Raw genomic sequence first — 23,571 nt, forward strand, 5'->3', positions numbered from 1 at the left:
TCTGTCCCCCGCAGGAGAGAGTGGGGAAGAGTGGGCCTGGCCGGGGCCCCCCCAGAGTGTGGGCCTGGTGTCAGTGGCGCCATGATAAATCCGCTACTGCTCCTTTCCCCTCAGATGATCACGTCTCTCCTGATTTCCCCCTGTTCTTTCCATAATTCTCAAATGTCAATTTAAAATCTCTCCGATGTGGGGGATTTTCCCACCCATTCTATCTGCAGCGATTTGTTCTTGTTAAGGTGGGAAATTGTTGCCCTGAGTTGTTCCCCAGAACATGGCTGCCCTTGGAGTGGGGATGGGATGAGATGCCCGTTCTCTGCCAGGGCAGGGAAGGGAGGAGCATGTGTTTCCCATGGAGACTGCCCAGACCCCAGTTTCCCAATTCCACTTGCTGCCTCAAACTGCCAACACAGTTGCCCCCAGTTACCAGTCACCTGCCCATCCCCCACTGCTGTCCCCTTCCCTCATTCAGGAACCTTCCAGGTCCAGCTTCCCCTCCCTTGTCCTCTTTAATCAGCTCCTCAAGGGCTCCCTGCTGCCCACGTGAATGGTGGCAGAGGGGGGACTCATCACGTTGTGTTTATGTATTGGACAGTAATATAAAATCCAGTCCAACAGTCCCCCTTTTCCACTACTTAGTTAATAGCAATATAAAACCCCTCTGATCTCGGTGTATTTCTCTCATGTTATCAATTGCGTAGTTTGTGACACGTAATTGAATATGCCCAGTCTGTCTAATTATAAAATACTAAGAAAATCTCAGATTTACACCTTTTCTCAGCTTCTTGAACATGGATAGAAAATGTTTGCAAATGTTGCCCATTTCCTCTGTATTCATTTATCTAATATTCATGTGAAACACACTCAGATTTTATTTCCTATCAACAACTGATATAAAATCCCTCTGATTTTCCACTTTCCTCTCTATAATTTGCAAAAATGGATCCAAAATCCCTCAGATTTCCACCCTTTCTCTTTCATTTCTGAACATTGATCTCATATCTTAGGTTTTCCATGTCATTATAAAATGTCAATTAAAATTCCTCTCAGGTTTGGGGCTGTTCCCCATGTTTCTAAATCCCAGCAACTTCTCCTTACTTCGAGGGAACCTGTTGCCCTGAGTCATTGTCCATCCTGGAGGTCGCAGGGGGTTAAATTGTCCAGTGATCATCTTTCCCGTCTCCTTGGAGAATAATTTGTTTCCCCCTTTATCTCTGTTAAAATGTTTGCCAATGAAAGAGAGCAGCCACATATTTAATACCCATCAAATCCAGAGGCCTCCCCCTGTTTGGGGGATCAGTGGTTCCCAGCTGGTAACAGAAGAGTTGGCTGGACCCTTTTCTTTTCTCCAGCTGGCACAGGATGAGGAGTCTCTCTGAGTGCAGTGTGGGTCCAGAAGTATCCCAAACCCCATGACACAAACTGTCACGGGGAGTGTCTCTGTGGGGAGATTGCAGCTGGAGTTGAAGGGGCATTGTGGTAGGAGGAGGCCTCTGGGCAGGGGGTACCCTAGTTAGGTTGGTGGGTTCTGGAGGTTTGAGGTTTCGGGGGGTGGTTCTGATGTGCCCAGCGCTGAGGTTTTGGGCCCTGGAGGTGGGTATTGCTGGCGGCCTGTTGGCTGCAGAACAGCGGGGTGGGTGTCTCTTGGGGAGGTGGGACAGGGGGTTAGAGGGAGCCTGGTGCTGTACCAGGGGCTCTGTCTGGGCTTCCCCCGCAGGCTCCTGGGATCGCTGCCATGCCCAGTGCACAGAGCTTGGCGGCGGGGGGGTGGGAATCCCCGATGTTAGGTCAAGGGATGTGAGGCAAGCAGTGTGAGGGGTGCTGCTGTAAAGAATCAGTGGGACCCTCTGGGGGGATGAGGGGGTTCCAGGCAAACAGCACGGCATATCCTGGTGGAGGACAGGTGGGGGGTCCTAGGCAGGCAATGGGGGAATCCTAGACAGGCAGTGAGGGACTGACTTCCCAGTGCAAGGGTCCCATTGGGGTGGTCCCTTGCTGCTGGGGACTCTTGGTGGGGGACACCCTTTGGGATTCCCAACCTGGCAGTGATAGTCTGGTGGGGGTTCCCTGGCTGGTGGGACTCAGAGGTATCTGGGGTCCCACTCGGGGGGCTGGGCACAGGGAATATCTGATGGGATCCTGGCTGGGGGGTCTGGGCTCTGGGTATTGGGGGTGTCTGGGGGCCCCTGGATGGAGGCTCTGGAGGCTGCTACTAACCATGCTCCTTCTCTCTGATCAGCTTGTGTAAGAATCCTGGCTCCAAGCACTGCCCGGCATTCCCCAGCCACATGCCGGTCACTGTGATAACTTTCTATCCACTTCTCGAACACTGTGAGGTGAAATCATAGATTTTGCATTTCTCCTCTCTTGAAAACTGCAGTAACTTCTGGTTCCCTTGGGAAAATTTGTTCTCCCCAGTCCTTGTCCTAGATGTGGGGGGTGAGGGAGGTGGGAAGGGGGTCAGCACTGCCACACAGTGGTTTCTTCCACAGCATTCTGGACTCAGTCTTTCTGAAATCTGGTTTCATTGAGACCATTGTTAATCTAGAGTCACTGCATAGGGAGACAAGGAGTGACTCCAGATGGACAGTGGGCAAATGAGATCAGCAATTCTCCCTGTGAGGAGGGGCTCTCATTAGCTGCTCTCCCCAGAGAGCTAAAGGAGGGAAGTTGCTCAAACGCTCTGTCCCTCTCTGCTCAGGATATTGGGGTTCAGCTTCCTGGGTCAGACGCTGCAGCCTCCATTGTGATCTGGGAGACCAGGCTTAGCAGCAGCTGCTCCCACAGTGGGGGTTCTGTGATGGGAAGTGACCTTAATTAAAGTTTCTTCTCTGCCCGGCCCAGGGGATGACTTTCTCCAGCTGGTTCTAGCCCCATAGGGCAGCCCTGGGCCCTGTTAATACTAAATTCTGAGCCAGAGTCTCCAGGTAACTGAAAGACCTCAGGGAAAGTGCTGGGGACTGACATGAAAGTGACTCTGCACAAACAGCCCCGCCTAATTTCTCCTCCCATTAGCAATTGCCAGGAGAAAATCCAGCCATGGGAGAGCAAAGCCCCCAGGAATGGGACTTTCCCAGCCCGAGGGGCAGGGAGAGAGGATAGGGGAAGGGGAGACTGAAAGGGGCAGTGGGAGAAATGAGTGTGGGGAGAGATTTCCAGCTCTCTAGTCCACCCAGACACATGTATTGCAGCATCCCTAGGCAGAACCACTTTCCAGTGAACAAGAAAAGGATTAGACAAGAGGAAAAGCCAGTTCCTGACTCCATATTCCCCCTGCTGGGGTGTGGCTGCAATGGGGTCAGTGTCCGAGGGAATCCCCCACAGTGACTCCTTTTGGTTCTGCTCTTTTCTAGCCTTGTGTTCAGAGACTTTGTTACGGGATGGGGGAAGGAGAAGGGAGGTTAAAAATGTCTCTGTGGGCTTAGCCTGGCAGGAGGGGCCAGGTCTACACTGTAATAAAGAGATCAAGCATGTTCCCAGGATGGCAGACTCTAGGATGTCTGTCATGATGTGAAATTAACTAAAGCCTGTTCTGAAACCCCCACAACTGCCCTTCTCACCCAGACAGGCTGCAGAATGACATCCATGTTTCGCTCCAGATCATCCCATCCTCCCATGGGAGAGGGAAGAGAAATGGCTGCAGAGAAGCCTGTTCAGGTAGGGATTATCGGGAGGTTGCTGGTGGGTTCCTGCAGGAGGGAGAGGGACAGTGTAGTGAGGCGGCCTGGCTCCCGACGGCCCCAGAGAGAGAGGAACCAGAACAGCCACCTCAGTGGGCGGAGCCACCGCAGTGGGCGGAGCCACCGCCGCCTGTTCCCGCCCCCCGGAAGTCAAGGGGCGGGACAGGAAGTATAAAAGCCCGGCCTCAACCCTCAGTTAGAGCCCAGCGGCCGGAGAGGACGGACGCTCCTGTTCAGGCTCCTGACTGGCCGAGCCTGCCCAGAGCCAGGTACCCGGACGCGGACGGACCAAGCCTCCCTCGAGCAAGGTACCCGGACGCGGACGGACCAAGCCTCCCTCGAGCCAGGTACCCCGAGGTGGACTGGCCGAGCCTGCCCCGAGCCCGGTACCCCGAGGAGCTGCCCGAGCGTTCCCGTGACCCGAGTCCAGAGGAGCAGCCCGACTTAGACCGCTTTCAGCACACCGAGGAGCCCATGGTATGGGACCCCGCTGCCGAGCCCAGCGACGAGCAGGTACCCGAGGAGGGGGAGATGGAATGCAGCCCGGGGGTAGCCGAACCCTGTCCGGCTGAGGGCACTGACGTGCCCATGTCAGTGTGTTGCGGCCAGGATCCCCACTGACTGCAGCGGATCCACGCCGCTGTTAGGGCCCCGGGCTGGGACACAGTGGAGTGGGTGGGCCTGTGTCCCCCCTGCCACCCCACTCACGGGTGGCAGCCTCCCCCTCCTGCCAACACTCAGGCAGAGAAGCCTGCCCTTACCTGGGCTTCCTGAGACTGATACCGCTGCTCTGCTCCTGCTACAAGGACCTGAGCCTTGGACTATTGTTTGTTGCCCCCCCCTGACCTAGGGCTGGGGCTTACTGACTATTGTGGCTCAGCTCCTGATGTAAGGACCTGCGCCCTGAACTCTTATTGCTGCTCAGCCCCTGCTGTGAGGAGCTGAGCCTAGACTGCTGTGTTTGGTGCCCCGCCCTGATCGAGGGCTGGGACTTCTTGACTTGGTTACTGCTCAGCTCCTGCTTGACGGACCTGAGCCCTGAACTATTAGTACTGCTCAGCCCCTGCCTGAGGGTCTGAGCTAGCACTGCTGTTTTTGCTGCCCCGCCCTGACTGAGGGCTTGGGCTTAAACTAGTGACTTTGTGAGCTCAGCCCTGCTTGAGGGTCTGAGCCCTGTGTGTGTTGCTGCCCCGCCCTGAGCTAGGGCTTGGGCTTTACAGACTTAGACTGCTGCTCAGCCCTGCCTCTTGTGTGCTGCCCGCCCTGAGCTAGGGCTTGGGCTTTACAGACTGAACTGCTGCTCAGCCCTGCTTGAGGGTCTGAGCCCTGTGTTGGTTGCTGCCCCGCCCTGAGCTAGGGCTTGGGGCTTACTGACATTGTCACTACTCAGCTCCGGCTGCCAGGGCCGGAGCTTAGAACTGGCTCGCTGCCCTGCCCTGACTGAGGGCTGGGACTCACTACACTAACCGTGTGCCTTCTGTTCAGCCCCTGCTTGAGGGGCCGAAACCCCCAAGACCTTCAGAACCCGGAGACTGATTTGGGACGTGTAGTGAGGCGGCCTGGCTCCCGACGGCCCCTGAGAGGGCACGGCCCCAACACCGGACTGTTACAGACAGCAAATACACCGGAGATGGGAAGGTTTGCACAGTCTGGTTTGGAGGTTGGAGCGGGGCAGGAAATGCACAGGGTGGGGAAAGGAGGAGGACAGCTTGTGACAAACCTGCTGAGAGTTGTTTAATAAGTGGCCTAGATTCTAGGAACAGACCCAGGAGATTAGGAGGTGGAAATACCCTAATTTATGAAACAGAAAATAACCCACCTAAATGGCGCTAGGAAAACTGACCAGACTCCCAGTGCTGGAGCCTGACCTGACTGACCAGCGGCTGCTGTGAGAGATGAAAGGGGCACCCAGCAGTGAGGTTTAGGGGAGCTGCCCTTCCCTTCACATCCAGCTCCTCACAAGGAGGAGGGTGTTGGGCTTCCTACCAGGGAGCTCTCCCTTGTCCCTGCTAGGGGCTCCATCTCTTGTATTGGTCTGTGGCTAGTAGGTGTGTGATGGATCTGCTGGGAGAGACATGGGGCTCTCTCTTGGTCCCCTTAACCTGGTGTTTCTAGGATGCTCTGAGTGGGGTGAGGGTGGGACTCTGTTGACTGTGATCCAGCCAGAGCTTCACTTTGGTTGGCTCCTCTCCCCCACAAATAGTGGGAGTGTGAGTGGGGCATCAGGTACTGAGTATTGGACTCTTGCTCTTTCAGGGGCCAGTGACCTTCGAGGAGGTGGCTGTGTATTTCACCAGAGAAGAGTGGTCTCTGCTGGACTCTGCTCAGAGAGCCCTGTACAGAGACGTCATGCAGGAGAACTACGAGAATGTGACCGCGCTGGGTAAGGGTTCCTGTCCCCTCGGTTCTTGGAAGGGGAAATGAAGAGATAAGGTTCACGCCAGCCCCACAATGCCACCTCTACTCTGCCCTGTTTCTGCATCACCCCAATATGCCGGTGACACACACACACTGCCACAGATCCTCCCCTGCTGCAGAACACTTTGGGAACAGAGCTCAGGAGCAGTATTGCACAGTGTCAAATACAACCTGTTTGCTCAAGTAAACTTCTTCGAGATGGGGTGACCACATCTGCACATAGTGTTCGAGATGTGGGCGTACCATGGATTTATATACAGGCAATATGATATTTTCTGTCTTATTCTATCCCTTTCGTAATGATGCCCAACATTCTGTTCACTTTTTGACTGCCGCTGCACATTGAGTGGATGTTTTCAGAGAACTATCCACAGTGACTCCAAGATCTCTCTTGAGTGGAAACAGCTAATTTAGACTCCATCATTTTATATGTATAGTTGGGATTATGTTTTCCAATGGGCTGCACTATGTGCTATCCTGACATCTAGTACTGCTGAGATCCTGCATTCAGTAATATCCCTGCCCTTCCTGTTCCCTTTCTCCACTGAACCTCACCAGCCCATGGTTCCTGTTCCCAGCTTCCCCGGGACACTCTCATTGTCTCTGGACCTGTCTGTCAGCAAGAAGCAGTGCCAGGGAGACTTGCCCTCTGTCTGGAGTCTTTGATTTCTGGGACATGGATTTACTTTGTGTGTGTTTTAGGAGATTCTTTGAAATTGAGTGTCTGTGATATTAACCACAGTGCAATCTGGACTGTAGAACAGCTATGTGACTCAGTTCCCAAGCTGGGGTGCCTTTTAAACCATTTTACTGTGAGAGCAGCCACTGCTGCGCAGGTAACACACAATCTCCAGCATGTAACTCACTCCCAGCTACACAGTATTGAGTGATGTTAGTCAGCGACTCAGAAGTTACAGTGCACAACAGGAGAACCCCAGAAAATTCTCTGGTCCCAGACTTCCCCCAGAAATGTGCATCTTTCCCTGTCCAGCACACTACTGAACAGTGCAAGCTCATATGAAGTCTGTCATTTCGTCGTGGAAAATGCCATGCACCAGCCTTGTCATTCCAAATGGAGTTTCCAACACACTTTAATCCAAACACACTGGTTGGATAAAACAATAAAACAAGATTGTTAACTACCAAGTTAAGTGACTATGGGTAATGAGGCATAAAAGTCAGAATTGTTTACAAAAGAAATACAAGATAAAACCAAAGTAATGTGTAAGTCAGGGGTGGGCAAACTACGGCCCGCAGGCCCCATCCGGCCCTCAGTCCCATCCTGGCCAGCCCATGCGCTCCCGGCCAGGGAGACTCCCCCCTCCCCTGCTGCTCCCTTGCCTCCACTGTACCCCTGCAGCCTCATCACGCCGCACCGCCAGTGCTCTGGCCCACCTCTCCTGGGCAGTGCTGCAGCGGTGGGGCTGCAAGCTCCTACCGCTCTGAGCGGCATGGTAAGGGGGCCGGTCTGTGCGCTCCTGAGGGACCTCGTGTCTAGCTGCGGCAGACCATGCAGCTGTGGTAAGGGGCCAGGGCTGGGGGGTTGGATAAGGGGCAGGGAGTCCCGGGGGCCAGGGAACGGGGGGGTTGGATAGGCATGGGAATCCTGAGGTCTGTCAGGGGGCGGGGGTGTGGATATGGGTTGGGGCAGTCAGGGGACAGGGAGCAGGAGGGGTTGGGTGGGGTCCTGGGGGCAGTTAGGGTGGGGGTCTCGGCAGGGGCGGTCAGGGGACAGGGAGTGGGCGGCTTAGATAGGGCAGGGGAGTCCTGGGGTGTGGTTGGAGGCGGGGGGGGTCTCTGGAGGAGGTGGTCAGGGGACAAGGAGCGGGGGGGCTTGGATGGGTCGGCGGTTCTGAGGGGGGCAGTCAGGGGGTGGGAAGTGGGTGGGGGTCGGATGGAGGGGCAGGCTGTATGGGGAGGCACAGCCTTCCCTACCCAGCCCTCCATACAATTTTGCAACCCCGATGTGGCCCTCTGGCCAAAAAGTTTGCCCACGCCTGATCTAAATTAAGAAGCTGAAACGGATTGAAAGCAAATGTTTCTCTCACCATGTGTTCAGACAGGCTGGTTTTCCTTTCAGCCAAGACTCCCCCTAACCTGCCCCTGCTGCCCAAGTTCAGTTCTTCAGAAGTTGTCATGAGCAGAGGGAAAGGGTCTCAAGGGTTTTCCTCACCTCTTTTCATAATTCAGTCCTTTGTACTAGAAACAACTTCAGTTCTCAACTGAGTCATAGTGACAGGCTGTTGGAGATATGAGCTTCAAGTGTCCCTGTGATGGAATGTAAATGTCTTCTTCACACTTTCCCCCTGCCGCAGTGTTTGACCAGCTGTTTGCCTTGCTGTCTCTGAGGAACTGGTCTGTGGGTGTTCCCCAGAATTGTAACATTTTCTGTAATATCATACAGTAAAATCTCAACTTTACATACAGTGTTGCTACACATTTTAACAGGAGGATAATATTCAGAAGATTGTGTTTTTCAAAATGCCATACTGTGTACAAAATTGATTATAATTTTCTAGAAGAGTGAACATAAGGGTACAGACTGACAGTGTCTGTGTGTTCCCAGCAGATATGTGGGTATTTCAATACGTCATAAGCAGAGTGTTCAGCATCTTGAAGGACCTGGGGAGCTGGTCCTGGGAATTCACTGCTTTACCAAGTGTGACACTGTATGGAATTGTGAGACATTTTATATATTTTTTTATTATTAATACCAATTTGATAACATTGAAACGACTCGTGCTAGATATGCCATGTAAGGTGTCAGTGAAAATGTTATGCTTTTCCAAGTGTGATAATTCTGTTTCTATGTTCGTATCACCTTTGTATTGTGAGTTAGAGATTTGTAGGGTATATCTGTATTTCCAGACTTGTGCAGTGTTTCTGGGTGAGACATATTGGCGTCAGCACTGCCTAGGCTGTCTGATGGCCCATCAGCTGTACAAAGAGACCATGGAAAGGATCGAGGGCAGGGATGGGAAAACTTTTTAGCCTGAGGGCCACATTGGGGTCCCCAAACAGCCTGATCCCACCCCCTATCCGCCCTTCCCACTCACTGCCCCCCTCAGAATCCCCGACCCATCCAACCCCCCCCGCTCCTTGTCCCCTGACTGCCCCCTCCAGAGACTCCCCCGACTGCCCTCCCAGGACCCCAGCCCCTACCCAATCCCCCTGCTCTCTGTCCCCTGACTGCCCTGACCTCTATCCACCTTGCCCACTGATAGACCCCCGGGACTCCCACACCTATCCAACCCCCATCCCTCCAGAACCTCCGCCCCATCCATCCGCCCCCTGTTCCCTGACTGCCCCCCGGGACTCCCTACCCCTTATCCAACCCTCCCGCCCCCTTACCATGCTGCTCAGAGCAGCGTGTCTGGCAGCCACATGGACCGCGCAGAGCCAGACATACTGCCCCAAAGGAGCGCGCAGCCCTGCCTGCCAGAGCTCTGCCTGCGCGGTGGCATGGCTGCGGGGGAGGGGGGATAGTGGGAGAGAGGGGAGGGGCTAGCATCCCTTGCCGGGAGCTCAGGGACTAGGCAGGATGGTCCTGCGGGCCGGGTGTGGCCCGTAGTTTGCCTACCCTGATCAAGAGAATAAACCTATTGATTCAGCAAGACATGCAAGGGTATGTTTGTGTACTGAGAACTCCAAGGCTTTTCCATGCCATGTGCTGTGAAGCTTGTGTTTGGGACACAGTAAGTACAAGCCACATGGCAAAAAGAATATAAAGGGCAGCTGCATCATCTGCATTTTGTCTTCAATCCCTCTTCCTACCTCTGGAGCAACTTCTCTACAAACTTAAGCCTTGAACAAAGGACTGAATGACCTATCCAAACTGTGGATGTGCTCCAGACGGACTTTCAAGCCAGCAACTCACCAATACTGCTAAGAACCTGGTATATAGATTTCTGACTGCTTTCTCATTTAACAACTTTTTTCGCATCGTGTCTTGTCTTTCCATGCTAAAGGATTGGCTGGCAGTGTGGTATTTTGGGTAAGATCCAAACCTATAGTGATTTTTTAACGTGGCTGACCCTTTGGGGTCAGAAAAACATTTTGTACGTAAGCAGAGTTTTTAAATAACCTCTCATTGTACTGGACTTAGGTGCTGATTGGGCGTCAGAGAACTGGAATGCAATAAAGGGGGCTGTGTGATTTCTTTTTTCAGCTTCTCGATAACCAGTGTGGGTGATCAGAAGCACAGTTTGTGACTGGTCGGTGAGTTTAACTTCAGTGTTAACCACCAGTTTTGAGAGCATCTACTCTCCCTTTTTCAGTCTGCCCTGACGTTGGCATTTTCAGTGTGGACTGCCCCAGGCACACCAGGTCACACTAAGCACTGAAGTTAAATTAATAGAATGTTTTTTATGACAGTCTTATGAAATGAACTGAACTCCTTTGTTTTCTTTCATTTGAGCAGGGTTTCCAGTTTCCAAACCTGATGTGATCTCCCAGCTGGAACAATGGGAAGAGCCATTGGTCCCAGACCTCCAGCATTCAGAGGAAAGAGAAATCCTGAGAGTTCCTTGCACAGGTGAGGAAACATTAAAGAAACTCAGAATCTGTAAGTGTCTGAAGGAAACATCTGGGACACCCTACAAAGCCCTTGGAAGTTCTCTCAGTTCATTATTGTCCCTAGCACGGGTCATATCCTCAGGGTAAATGTAGCTCATGGCTTCCTGTAGACCCTAGCAGATACCAGGCAGTAGTTTCCTCCCTTTCCCATGTGAATTTGGATGGGATGTGAAGGCAAATTGTTCCCCTCCTCTCTCCTATTTGGGGGAAGAGTTTGGGGGTGTTCAGTTTCTGATTTTTATTTCACCTCTATCCAAAACTTGGTTTGGTCTTCCCCTTTCCATCCGTTTTTGAGGTTTCATAGAATCATAGAATAGAATCATAGAATCTCAGGTTTGGAAGAGACCTCAGGAGGTCATCTAGTCCAACCCCCTGCTCAAAGCAGGACCAAATCCAACTAAATCATCCCAGCCAGGGCTTTGTCAAGCCTGACCTTAAAAACCTCTAAAGAAGGAGATTCCACCACCTCCCTAGGGAACCCATTCCAGTTCTTCACCACCCTACTAGTGAAAAAGTTTTTCCTAATGTCCAACCTAAACCTCCCCCTCTGCAACTTGAGACCATTACTCCTTGTTCTGTCATCTTCTACCACTGAGAACAGTCTAGATCCATCCTCTTTGGAACCCCCTTTCAGGTAGTTGAAAGCAGCTATCAAATCCCCACTCATTCTTCTCTTCTGCAGGCTAAACAATCCCAGTTCCCTCAGCCTCTCCTCGTAAGTCATGTGCTCCAGCCCCCTAATCATTTTTGTTGCCCTCTGCTGGACTCTCTCCAATTTATCCACATCCTTCTTGTAGTGTGGGGCCCAAAACTGGACACAGTACTCCAAATGAGGCCTCACCAGTGCTGAATAGAGGGGAATGATCACATCCCTTGATCTGCTGGCAATGCCCCTACTTATACAACCCAAAATGCCATTAGCCTTCTTGGCAACAAGGGCACACTGTTGACTCATATTCAGCTTTTCATCCACCGTAACCCCTAGGTCCTTTTCTGCAGAACTGCTGCCCAGCCATTCGGTCCCTAGTCTGTAGCAGTGCATGGGATTCTTCCGTCCTAAGTGCAGGACTCTGCACTTGTCCTTGTTGAACCTCATCATATTTCTTTTGGCCCAATCCTCTAATTTGTCTAGGTCCCTCTGTATCCTATCCCTACCCTCCAGCGTATCAACCACTCCTCCCAGTTTAGTGTCATCTGCAAACTTGCTAAGGGTGCAGTCCACACCATCCTCCAGATCGTTAATGAAGATATTGAACAAAACCGGCCCCAGCACCGACCTTTGGGGCACTCCACTTGATACCGGCTGCCAACTAGACATGGAACCATTGATCACTACCCGTTGAGCCCGACCATCTAGCCAGTTTTCTATCCACCTTACCGTCCATTCATCCAGCCCAGACTTCTTTAACTTGCTGGCAAGAATACTGTGGGAGACTGTATCAAAAGCTTTGCTAAAGTCCAGAAATAGCACATCCACTGCTTTCCCCTCATCCACAGAACCGGTTATCTCATCATAGAAGGCAATTAGGTTAGTCAGGCATGACTTGCCCTTGGTGAATCCATGCTGACTGTTCCTGATCACTTTCCCCTCCTTTAAGTGGTTCAGAATTGGTTTCTCTCTCTATCACAGCAGGTGATGCAATGGTACTTGAGAAAGAGGAGCAGAATTCTCAGCAAGAAAATGTTGAGCAAGTGGATAAACAGAGAGCATTATTGCAAAGATTGGAAAGGAATGTGTCCAAGAGTCATGAGCAGAGAAAATCCTGTGAGATTCAAGGAAGACCAGAAAGAGAGCAGGGAAAGCAGCCAGGTGAGAAAGTGGGTAAATGTATTTCCTGTCAGGAAACTCAGAAGGACCTCAAGGAAACCACCACACAACAGGAAATCCTGGGCAGAAAGAGAAAAAATACATGCACTGAGTGAGGAAAAAACTTATGTGATTACTCCATCCTTATAAAGCATCAGAGAATCCACACAGGGGAGAGGCCCTATGAATGCACTGAGTGTGGGAAAACCTTCAGTCGCAGTTCACATCTTATTAGGCATCAGAAAATCCACATTGGAGAGGCCCTGTGAATGCCATGGGTTTGGGAAAACCTTCTCTTGACACTTAGCCCATGTTAGTCATCAGAGAATCTGCATGGGAGATGAACACCATAAAAACCTCTAGGGCTATCAATACTTTTTTTCTTTAATAATTTTCCTGATTCCCACATAGTAACTTTTAAAGCTTTTTGAACTGTTTGCGGCACCATTATCCCTCAACTTGACCAGAGGAGTGGCCCATTTTTGCCTTTTGCAGTTTGCCTTGTTTTGAGGTGTACTCATTTGTCCTTTCTATCAACTCCAGTATCCCATGAGTAATTCAGGTGTGCCCTTCCTATTTGGAACCATGAAGCATCACATTTATACTATTTCTCCTATTGCAAATTTGTTAGTCACTAATGATACAGATTGTATCTTTGCCAGTTGTTCTCATGTTTCTCTGGGTTGTGCTGAAGTGTCACTGATTACACTTCCAAAGGATGCCAGGTTACACTGAGAACAATCATCCTTTCACTTTGGATCCAAATGGTGGAGTGCTTCATAGGACATTCTTTCCTCGTGGATCCCAAACTGGCTGCCTGACTGGGTAACAAGGACTTTCAGGCTGTAGAAATGATGGTAACCAATGAGGCAACGAATCTGTCAGGCTCCAATTTCAGACTTCCGGATACACGCAGGTTGAGTCCTGATTCTATGGTTTTGTTTCTGACGCTGTGGCTACACAATAAAGCTGATGTTGGCATAGCTGCACTGCTGTAGCACTGCTATTACAGATTCTCTAAGCCAGTGGGACAGATTTCTCCCGTCAGATTTTATTATTCCAGTCCCCACAAGCGGCGGTGGCTGTGTTGGCAGGAGAAGCTGTCCTGCTGAAATAGCGCTATCTACACAGGGGATTAGGGCTGCGTAACTACATTTCTCAGCAGTGTGGATTTTTCACACCCCTGAGCAATATAGTTATACTGATCAATGTCTTTAGTGTAGACAAGAACTTAGTTTTCTTCTTCGAGTGCTTGCTCATATCGATTCCAATTAGGTGTGCGCGCGCCGCGTGCACGTTCGTCGGAAGACTTTTACCCTAGCAACACTGGGTGGGTCGGCTGGGTGCCCCCTGGAGTGGTGCTGCTATGGTGCCGAATATATACCCCTGCCGACCCATCCGCCCCTCAGTTCCTTCTTACCGCCTGTGTCGGTCGTTGGAACAGTGGAGCTGTCCTCCACTTCCCTAGCTTTTCGCTCGTTTTTCCTGTTTATGGTGTATATAGTTCAGTATTTTGTGTTTATAGTTAACTTTTATTACTGTTATTAGTAGTTAGTGTAAATAGTTGAGAGGGATCGGGGCTTAGCCCTTTTCCCTCACCCGGTACCGGGCCCATGCCCGGTTCGCTGGGGTTTAAACTGTGCTTGACCTGTCATAGGCCGATGCCCACAGGAGACCCTCATAGCTCCTGTCTCAAATGCCTGGGCAAATCCCATCTTGCGGACAAGTGCCGCATTTGCAAGGCGTTTAAACCCTGGACAAAGAAGGAGTGGGACATTCACCTCAAGCAGCTCCTAATGGAGGCAGCTGTCACTCCTCCTGCATCGGCAGCAGCCACGGCACCGGGGATGAGTATCTCCTCCGCACTGGGGAGCACCGGCACCATGAGGGCCCCTAGCCAGCAGCCTACTCATACCCGGCACCGGTCACTCTCCCCGCGTGGCAAGAAGCGCAAGGCTCCTGCAGCACCCGCATCTGCGATGCAGTCTGAGCGCGCACCGAGGTCGGACCGCCTGGCACCGACACCTGCCGCGGCACCGACACCTGCCGCGGCACCGACACCTGCCGCGGCACCGACACCTGCCGCACTGTCGATTCCGGCCTCGCAAGGGCCGTCGAGTCCGGTGCCTGTCAGCTCCCCGGCTCACGCCGTGGTTGAGCTTATTGTGCCCTCTACGCCGGAGACATTTTCAACGGCGAGGGACTTGATCGCCCTAACGGACCCCGGGCCGCCTCAGCCCCCGGCACCGCCAGTGCAGGCTCCTCAATCATTAGGCAAGCCAGCCATGATGAGGCCTCCCTCGCAGGGCACCGTCGAGCGTCGCCATTCCAGATCCAGATCCCGCAGACGGTCGAGGTCCAGTCATCGATCCCAATCCCGGCACCGTTCGCAGTCCCGGTACCGATATCCATCTAGGCACCAGTCATACTTGCGGCACCAATCATGATCCCGTTCGCCGACGCGGTACTCCCGGCACCGCTCCCGGTCCTGGCACCGATCCCGGCACCGTGCCTCCTGTAGCAGGTCGAGACGCAGGGATTCGAGACATCGGTCGATCTCCTGGCACCGTGCTGGTAGTAGGTCCCGATCTCCGTCCCGGTACCGGTACAACTCCCGGTACCGGTCTCCGGTACCACATGGGGCACACAGGTCGTCGGTCTACAGAGACCCGCCCCATACCAGCACAGCTCCTCCATGGCCGAATCGACACGCATCGGCCTCGTCCCATGCAGACTCCGCTTCCTATGGGGACTCGGACAATAACAGCAGAGTCACCAAGAGACCTCACGGCCCAGACCACGGCCCAGACCACGGACCACAACAGTGGCCCTTTTGGACGCCTTGGGCATACCATCAGGCCCAAGGCGAACCTGCTGTGACGCCGCGTCCCGTTGCTGCAGAGCACCGTGTGCCAGAGGCAACAATTAGCCGGTCTCCACCGGCTGGTACGGAGGACGCTTCAGCGCCCGCACCGGACGTCCATGCTTCCCCAGCCCCCGATGTTGCCCAGGACCAAGAGCCACTTCTGGACCCACTCGTTCCAGGGCTGTCTTCCTCCTCTTCCCCGGACGAGGCAGTAGCGGGCACATCCACATCGGGACCACCTCCCATTGACCTTCAGTCACATCAGGACCTCCTCTGGCGGGTGGCACAGAACATCAACTTGCCCGTAGAGGAAGTCCCGGAGGTGGAAGACCCTGTCATAGATATTTTGTCAGCGGAGGCACCCACCCGGGTGGCCCTCCCTTTTATTCATTCAATCCAGGCCAGAGCAGATACTATCTGGCAATCTCCGGCATTCATCCAGCCGACTGCCAGAGGTGTTGAATGGAAATACATGGTGCCCTCCAAGGGCTACGAGTACTTGTATATACACCCCCCTCCCTCCTCGTTAGTTGTGCAATCTGTTAATGAGAGGGAGCGCCATGGCCAACAAGCCCCTGCCCCAAAATCTAAGGAGGCCAGGCGCATGGACCTATTAGGCCGAAAGGTCTATTCCGCGGGGGGCCTCCAACTAAGGGTAGCGAACCAGCAGGCCCTGTTGAGCAGGTACAATTATAACACTTGGCAGTCTGTAAGCAAGTTTTCTGATCTGCTGCCGCAGGACTCCAGACAAGAGTTCTCAGCATTGTTGGAGGAAGGCAAAAAGGTAGCGCGTACCTCGCTCCAGGCCTCCCTGGACGCTGCAGATTTGGCTGCTCGTACAGTCGCCTCTGGCATAGCGATGCGACGTATTTCGTGGCTTCAGGTGTCAGGTCTGCCACCTGAGCTTCAGTACACTATCCAGGACCTCCCATTCGATGGCCAGGGCCTATTTTCACAGAAGACAGACCCCAGGCTACAGAGTCTGAAGGACAACCGGGTGATCATGCGTTCACTCGGAATGCATACCCCTCAGACCCAGAGACGGTCCTTCCGCCCCCAGCCTCAGCGCCCTTACCCCCTGCCCAGGCCTAGGCAGGACTTTGCTAGGCACCAAGGTCGTCCTAATCATAGACGGCAGTCTGGACCTCAAGGTGGCAACAATTCTGGTTCCGCTAAACCATTTGCGGGACCCAAACCAAACTTTTGAGGGTGCGCCCGAGAGCAGCGTACCGATGACCTCCCTGGATCCCTTTTTATTTTGCAACCACCTTTCTTCCTTCTTCCCTGCGTGGTCCCAACTCACCTCGGATCATTGGGTCCTTCGCACGGTGGAGTCGGGATACCACCTGCAGTTTATTTCAATCCCGCCCTCCCATCCCCCCTCCTCGTCCCTCTTCAGGGACCCCTCTCACGAGCAACTCCTCTTACAAGAGGTACTCAAACTCCGTGCCATCGGAGCTATAGAGGAGGTACCGGAGCACTCAAGGGGCAAGGGCTTTTATTCCTGATCCTTCCTAATCCCCAAGGCGAAGGGGGGCCCTCGACCTATCCTGGACCTGCGAGGACTGAACAAGTTCATGAGGAAGTTCAAGTTCCGCATGGTATCCCTGGGGACCATCATCCCTTCCCTGGATCCCGGAGATTGGTACGCCACTCTCAACATGAAGGACGCATATTTCCACATTTCCATCTACCCTCCGCACAGACGGTATTTACGGTTTCTGATGGGCCGCCAGCACTTTCAGTTCACAGTCCTCCCCTTCGGCCTCTCCACGGCCCCGCGGATGTTTACAAAGTGCATGGCTGTAGTCGCGGCCTCCCTACGCCATCGTCAAATTCATGTTTTCCCATACCTCGACAACTGGCTGATTCGAGGGACCTCGGAGGCACAAGTCACCACGCACGTGCACATCATCAAGAACCTGTTCATGCGTCTAGGCCTGCTAGTCAATCTAGAGAAATCCACTCTAGTGCCTACGCAAAGAATAGAGTTCATCGGGGCGATGCTAGACTCCGCTCTCGCAACAGCCAGTTTGCCTTTGCCTCGATTTCAGGCAATTGTCTCTCTCATACAAACGCTCCAAGACTTCCCGACAACCTCAGCTCGCACTTGCCTCCGCCTCCTCGGCCACTTGGCAGTGTGCACATTCATAACAAAGCACGCCAGACTGCGCATGAGGCCTCTTCAAACTTGGCTCGCCTCGACATACCGCCCAGGCAGGGACGCCATGGACATGATACTTACCATCCCATCGAACATCCTAGCCTCTCTCAACTGGTGTAGGACGCAGTCCCTAGTGTGTGCGGGCCTCCCGTTCCATCCACCGCAACCATCTGTGTCCTTAACAACGGACGCATCATCCCTGGGATGGGGTGCTCATCTGGGGCGCCTTCGCACTCAAGCCCTCTGGTCCTCTCAAGAGTTGGCGTTACACATAAACGTCCGGGAGTTGAGAGCAGTCCGTCTGGCATGTCAGGCGTTCCAGAATCAGTTGCAGGGTCGTTGTGTCTCGGTTTTCACAGACAACACAATGGCCATGTATTATATAAACAAGCAGGGGGGAACACAATCCTCCCCCCTTTGTCGGGAGGCGATTGTACTATGGGACTTTTGCATAGCCCACTCAATAGACCTGGTAGCATCCTTTCTCCCAGGAGTCCGGAACACTTTGGTGGACCAATTGAGCAGATCCTTCCTCACTCATGAGTGGTCTATCCGTCCGGACGTTCTCTATTCTGTCTTCCAAAAGTGGGGATTTCCCCTCATAGACCTCTTCGCCTCCCGGCAGAACCGGAAGTGCCAGCTGTTCTGCTCCCTGCAGGGTCGCTCCCCTGGCTCCATCTCGGATGCATTCCTGATCCCGTGGAACGAGCACCTCTTTTATGCCTTCCCTCCGTTTCCGCTTGTCCACAGAGGAGTCCTCAAGCTCTGCAGGGACAGGGCTTGCCTAATCCTGATTGCTCCAGCGTGGCTGAGGCAACATTGGTACACCCAGTTGCTCAACCTCTCAGTGGTGGATCCGATCCCCTTGCCACTCTACCCAGACCTCATATCCCAGGACTTCGGCAAGCTTCACCACACGGACCTGCAGTCCCTTCATCTGACAGCATGGCTGCTCTCTGGTTAAGCCAATCGGAGTTGTGCTGTTCGGATGCGGTGCAACAAATCCTATTGGGGAGTAGAAAACCTTCCACGCGAACGACATATCTCGCCAAGTGGAAGCGCTTCTCCTGTTGGTGCACTCAGCAGGGATTGCTTCTGAGTCAGGTGTCCATCCTCACTATCCTGGACTACTTATGGTCCCTTAAGGAGCAAAACCTGTCAGTCTTGTCTATACGGGTGCATCTTGCAACCATTTCCACCTTCCATCCGGGCGAGGCGGGCAGTACAGTTTTCTCTCACCACATGGTTTCCAGGTTTCTTAGAGGTTTGGAACGACTGTACCCTCAAGTCAGGAGGCCGACCCCTACCTGGGACCTAAACCTGGTGTTGGCTAAGCTCATGGGTCCCCTCTTTGATCCTTTGGCTACCTGCTCGTTGCTGTACCTCTCCTGGAAGACGGCCTTTCTCGTCGCTATTACATCGGCTAGACGAGTTTTGGAACTTCAAGCTTTCACTGCAGATCCCCCTTACACAGTCTTCTATAAGGACAAGGTACAGCTCCGACCACACCCGGCATTCCTCCCTAAAGTGGTTTCTGCATTCCACGTCAATCAAGATGTTTTCCTCCCAGTTTTCTTCCTGAAACCGCACTCATCACGTCGGGAACAACAACTACACACCTTGGATGTCCGTAGGGCTCTCGCCTTTTATATTGAGAGAACCAAGCCCTTCCGGCGGTTTCCTCAGCTCTTTGTAGCCGTCGCTGACTGAATGAAGGGCATGCCAGTCTCCTCCCAACGAATTTCTTCTTGGGTGACATCATGTATCCGGGCGTGCTATGACTTGGCACATGTTCCCGCTGGACATCTCACTGCCCATTCTACTCGGGCTCAAGCCTCCTCTGCTGCCTTCCTGGCCCATGTTCCCATCCAGGAAATTTGTCGGGCGGCTACCTGGTCTTCCATCCACACCTTTGCGTCGCATTACGCATTGGTTCAGCAATCTAGAGACGATGCTGCCTTTGGCTCAGCGGTCTTACACTCTGCGACGTCTCACTCCGACCCCACCGCCTAGGTAAGGCTTGGGAATCACCTAATTGGAATCTATATGAGCAAGCATTCGAAGAAGAAAAGACGGTTACTCACCTTTGTAACTGTTGTTCTTCGAGATGTGTTGCTCATATACATTCCAAACTCCTTCCCCACTGTCGGAATAGCCGGCAAGAAGGAACTGAGGGGTGGATGGGTCGGCAGGGGTATATATTCGGCGCCATAGCGGCGCCACTCCAGGGGGCGCCCAGCCGACCCACTGAGTGTTGCTAGGGTAAAAGTCTTCCGACGAACATGCACGCGGTGTGCGCACACCTAATTGGAATGGATATGAGCAACACATCTCAAAGAACAAGTTACAAAGGTGAGTAACCATCTTTTCCTGGTATGTAGCCTGGCTGAGATCATCCCATTTCCCTGGATCCCAGACCTGGGATTCAAATGTCATTCTCTGTATGGTGTCCTTATTTTATTCCTAGGAAAAGGCTCCGCAAAGGAGGTGTAAGGATCTGGGACTCTAGTGTCTGCCAGAAGCTTCAGCCACCTTCACAGGTAGAAGTCACTGTCTTTCCTACAATGCCACTAGTGCTCTTCCTGCTCTCCAGATCTGTTCCCTCCAGCAGGACAGAGACACCCCTTAACTCCCCGAGTCCTGATTTCCTGCCATTCAAGGGGCTGAGGGCTTGCATTGCCCCCACCCCCACCATCAGAGACTTTTCCTATGGGAATCTCCCCAGAGCAGGGGAGAAATCTATTTTTCCATTAGAACCAGTCTGCTCAGTAAATCCACCCACACTGACCTCATCTCAGCTGCTTTGTTTTTCTGAGATTAGTGGTATCTTTGGAAAACCCTTAGCATGTCGGGGTGTCAGGTGGAGCAGGGGATGCAGGAGCACCAGTAGATTCCCCTGAAGAACACCACGCTGTCTTTCTCTGGTCAGGTTAGAGCACGCCGTCCATTGCGGAGGTGAAGACCGGATGGGAGCTGCTGGATTGACCTTGATGTGCCATGTCCTTGTGTGGATGAAGGACCTACATCTCAGGGATGGGCAGCAGCAGATGTAACACGTGTCCAGGAATGGGCTAAATAACCTACATTGAGAGGTAAGTAAAATCATGGCCACATGTAGACATCACAGGAATTGACCCAGGGTCCTTCAGCACAAGCCCCTCTCACTCATTGTCAACAAATCCAGCTCCACCCACTAGACCACACCCCATTCCAGAGCCCCAGAACCCAGAAGCCCTGATTCTCAGACCCAGGCCTCACATCACAAGGCCAAACCTCCTCCCGTTATGGGCGCTGTAGAAGGTATCATTGGCCAAAAAAAACCCTCTTCATTCCCCCTGTCAGAGACTGCGGCCATGGGTGACAAGTGAATGAGCTGAGATCTCCCTTGTGGGAATCCGAGGGGCTGCACATTTGGGGTTTCACAGGGATGGCATCTGGCAGCCATTGACAGTGTGTTCCTGGGAGGAGATTTTCCATCTCTAACAAAGGTTTCTGTTCCCCCAGATCTCAGCCGCTCAGCAGAATGCGGGAGAGCCGAGTGCTGATGGGCTAGAGGGGTCCCAGGAGTCGCTGGGCAGCAGGGGCAGGGTCTGCAGTCACCATGGGCCAAACCCTGCGCTCCAGACAACCCAGCCTGTTTCCCTGGATTGCAAAGGGGACTTTGGCTTGGGGAATCGGTTGCTGGTGCCTGTGTCCACAGCTGGGATGTTTTCCTGAGGCTACTCTATGGTCCATGAAGTGCCATGCAAGCAAGGGGAGAATGGACATTAGAGAGCGAGGCTGGGACCTCTGCGGGGCTGCTGCAGTCAAACATCCACAGCCAGAAGAGAGACGATGGGAAACGCGCTTCGATGGCTGGCCACAGCCGCAGCAGCTGTCTCAGAAAGCTCTGCTCATGCTCTAGCCAACAGAGGCAGGACAAAGAGCCACACAGTGAGAGCCTGGGTTGCAATTAGCAAGTCGTGTTTTTTTTCAGTGGATTATGCTGCCCTGACCGTCTATATCCTGCAATGTGCACATCCAGCCTCCCTGGCTGACCTCAAGAGGAGTTAGGTTCTCCGTGCCCACAGGACAGGGCTGGCCTTACCATGAGGCGAACTGAGGTGGCTGCCTCAGGTGCCAGACTGTGGGAGGGCACCACTAGGACCTAGAGTGTAGAAAATTGTGTCTGGTGCTGGTGCATATGTTTTCTCTCTGCTCGAGACACACAGAAATGGTGGAGTGCTGTGCTGCAGGAAGCGGGGCACAAGAGACATAACAGGCAGACAGGAGAAAAGGGGAGAGGGAATAATAGAAAGCAACAGGAGCTGCAGGGAGAGAGAGGAGGAGGAGCCTCTTATGTACCTCTCGAGCACCCCCAGGAGTCTGGACTGATTAACACCAGCTTGTCAGGGAGCTTCCTTTTTCCTGCTGCTTCCCTGAACCCGCTTTAGGAGAACAGGCAGTCAACTGAAGTAGTAGGAGCTGATTAGGCCCTTAAGACGCTGATATCTTCCCTTGCTCAGACCTGCTACCAGCCCGCTTATTTGTCCCCTTCAACGGAGTGTTGAGAGCCACTCTAGCTGGCACAGAACAGCAGTCATTAGTGAAAGAAGAAAATGCCCCTCTGGAGCAGCATTCAGAAAAGGAAAGAAAGCAAAGGAAGCTTTTCTGTCCAAGCAGGAAGGAGCTCTCCAGAGATACAGAGACACAAATGTTCACGGTGAGCCTTCCGTCCCCAGTGAGGATGTGAGTGGTGAGGAGATGCCTGATCTTCCAGTTAGTCAGAGTGCAGCTACTGCAGCATCCATATCTCCATCTCAAATGGATGTAACCATGCACATTCCTGAAGAAAAGTGTAGCTCAGAGAAGAGTTTGGTGGAGGTGCAAGAAACAGCTGCTGCTGAGTTTAGTTTCTTAAGTCTAGATGATCCAGGACTGTGGACCCACTTGGGCAGTAGCTTAAGGGACTTCCTTGTATTGCCTGGGCCACAGCAAGTGAAAAACTTCATCTTCCCCAAAGACAATGAAAATAGAAGTTTCCATCCAATACATTCCTGGTGTGAAATCCCCAATGGTGACAAAGTGGAGAGGCCATGACTTAGATACTCAAAAACGCAGAATGCTGCATACTGTTTTTGTTGCAAACTCTTCCAGTCTAATGTTCCAGCCACATTACGTTCTACAGGAACAAAGGACTGGAAACATCTGGCTAGAAATGGGGCATGCCATGAGATGGCAGCAAATCACCAGAGAGCATTCTATAGGTGGACAGAGCTTGAGATGAACCTAAGGTTAAAGTCCACCATAGATGATGAGCATCAAGAGAAGATTGCATCAGAGTTCTGAAAAGGCTCTTTTCCCTTGTGAGAGGGCTTGCTACCCAAAACCCAGCACTGCGTGGCACTTCAGATCAGCTGCATGTGCCAAACAATGGAAACTTCTGCACAGAACATCCTCACCACACAAGTTCCCCAACCCACCACCCTTTCTTTAATCATAATAATAATTCATAATAAATAAATGACTATTCATCAAAAGAAAGAAAGAACGTCCTACTTCTTACATCTCCTGCTTTCTTTGTATGTGTCAGTCTTCCTTAGATCATAGGGGCTTTGTATCAGGGAGTGTCCTTACTTTCTCTGTCTTGTAAAGCGCACACTAGTGACACTGACCAGAGAAATAATGGCGACATCACACACACACACACACACACACACACACACACACACACACACACACACACACACACACACACACACACACACACACACACACACACACACACACAAATAACTAAGCCCTTTGTCATGAAGACTGTTCTCCTCAGAAAGCAAGCTATAAATATTAGGAAATGCACAGAGGAATAAAAGGCTGCAAAGTGAAGCACTCTCAAGTTAGGAAATACCAGAATGAGCATTGCCTGTGCAACGTTAACTCTGCAAGAAATGAGGCAGGGATCCTACAGGAAACAGACTCCTTCAATACACAGCCCCAGAGCAGAAAACCCTGTGCGCTGAATAAGGAAGGGGTCCTGTGGAAAAAAAATACTATGGGATGGGATCATGTCATTAAAGTCTGAATC

The 23,571-nt window shown here is 52.5% G+C and overlaps 1 long non-coding RNA gene across 1 annotated transcript; it reads left to right on the forward strand.

Annotated features, from left to right (window-relative positions):
- Window positions 1-10,521: 10,521 nt before the first annotated feature.
- Window positions 10,522-20,591, forward strand: LOC120388918. The gene is made up of 3 exons (XR_005590675.1): window positions 10,522-10,629; window positions 19,975-20,047; window positions 20,437-20,591. It is a non-coding gene; the product is annotated as an uncharacterized LOC120388918 (long non-coding RNA).
- Window positions 20,592-23,571: the final 2,980 nt, after the last annotated feature.

The sequence above is a fragment of the Mauremys reevesii genome, linkage group 22 (genome assembly GCF_016161935.1).
Source record: "Mauremys reevesii isolate NIE-2019 linkage group 22, ASM1616193v1, whole genome shotgun sequence".
NCBI lineage: Eukaryota > Metazoa > Chordata > Testudines > Geoemydidae > Mauremys > Mauremys reevesii.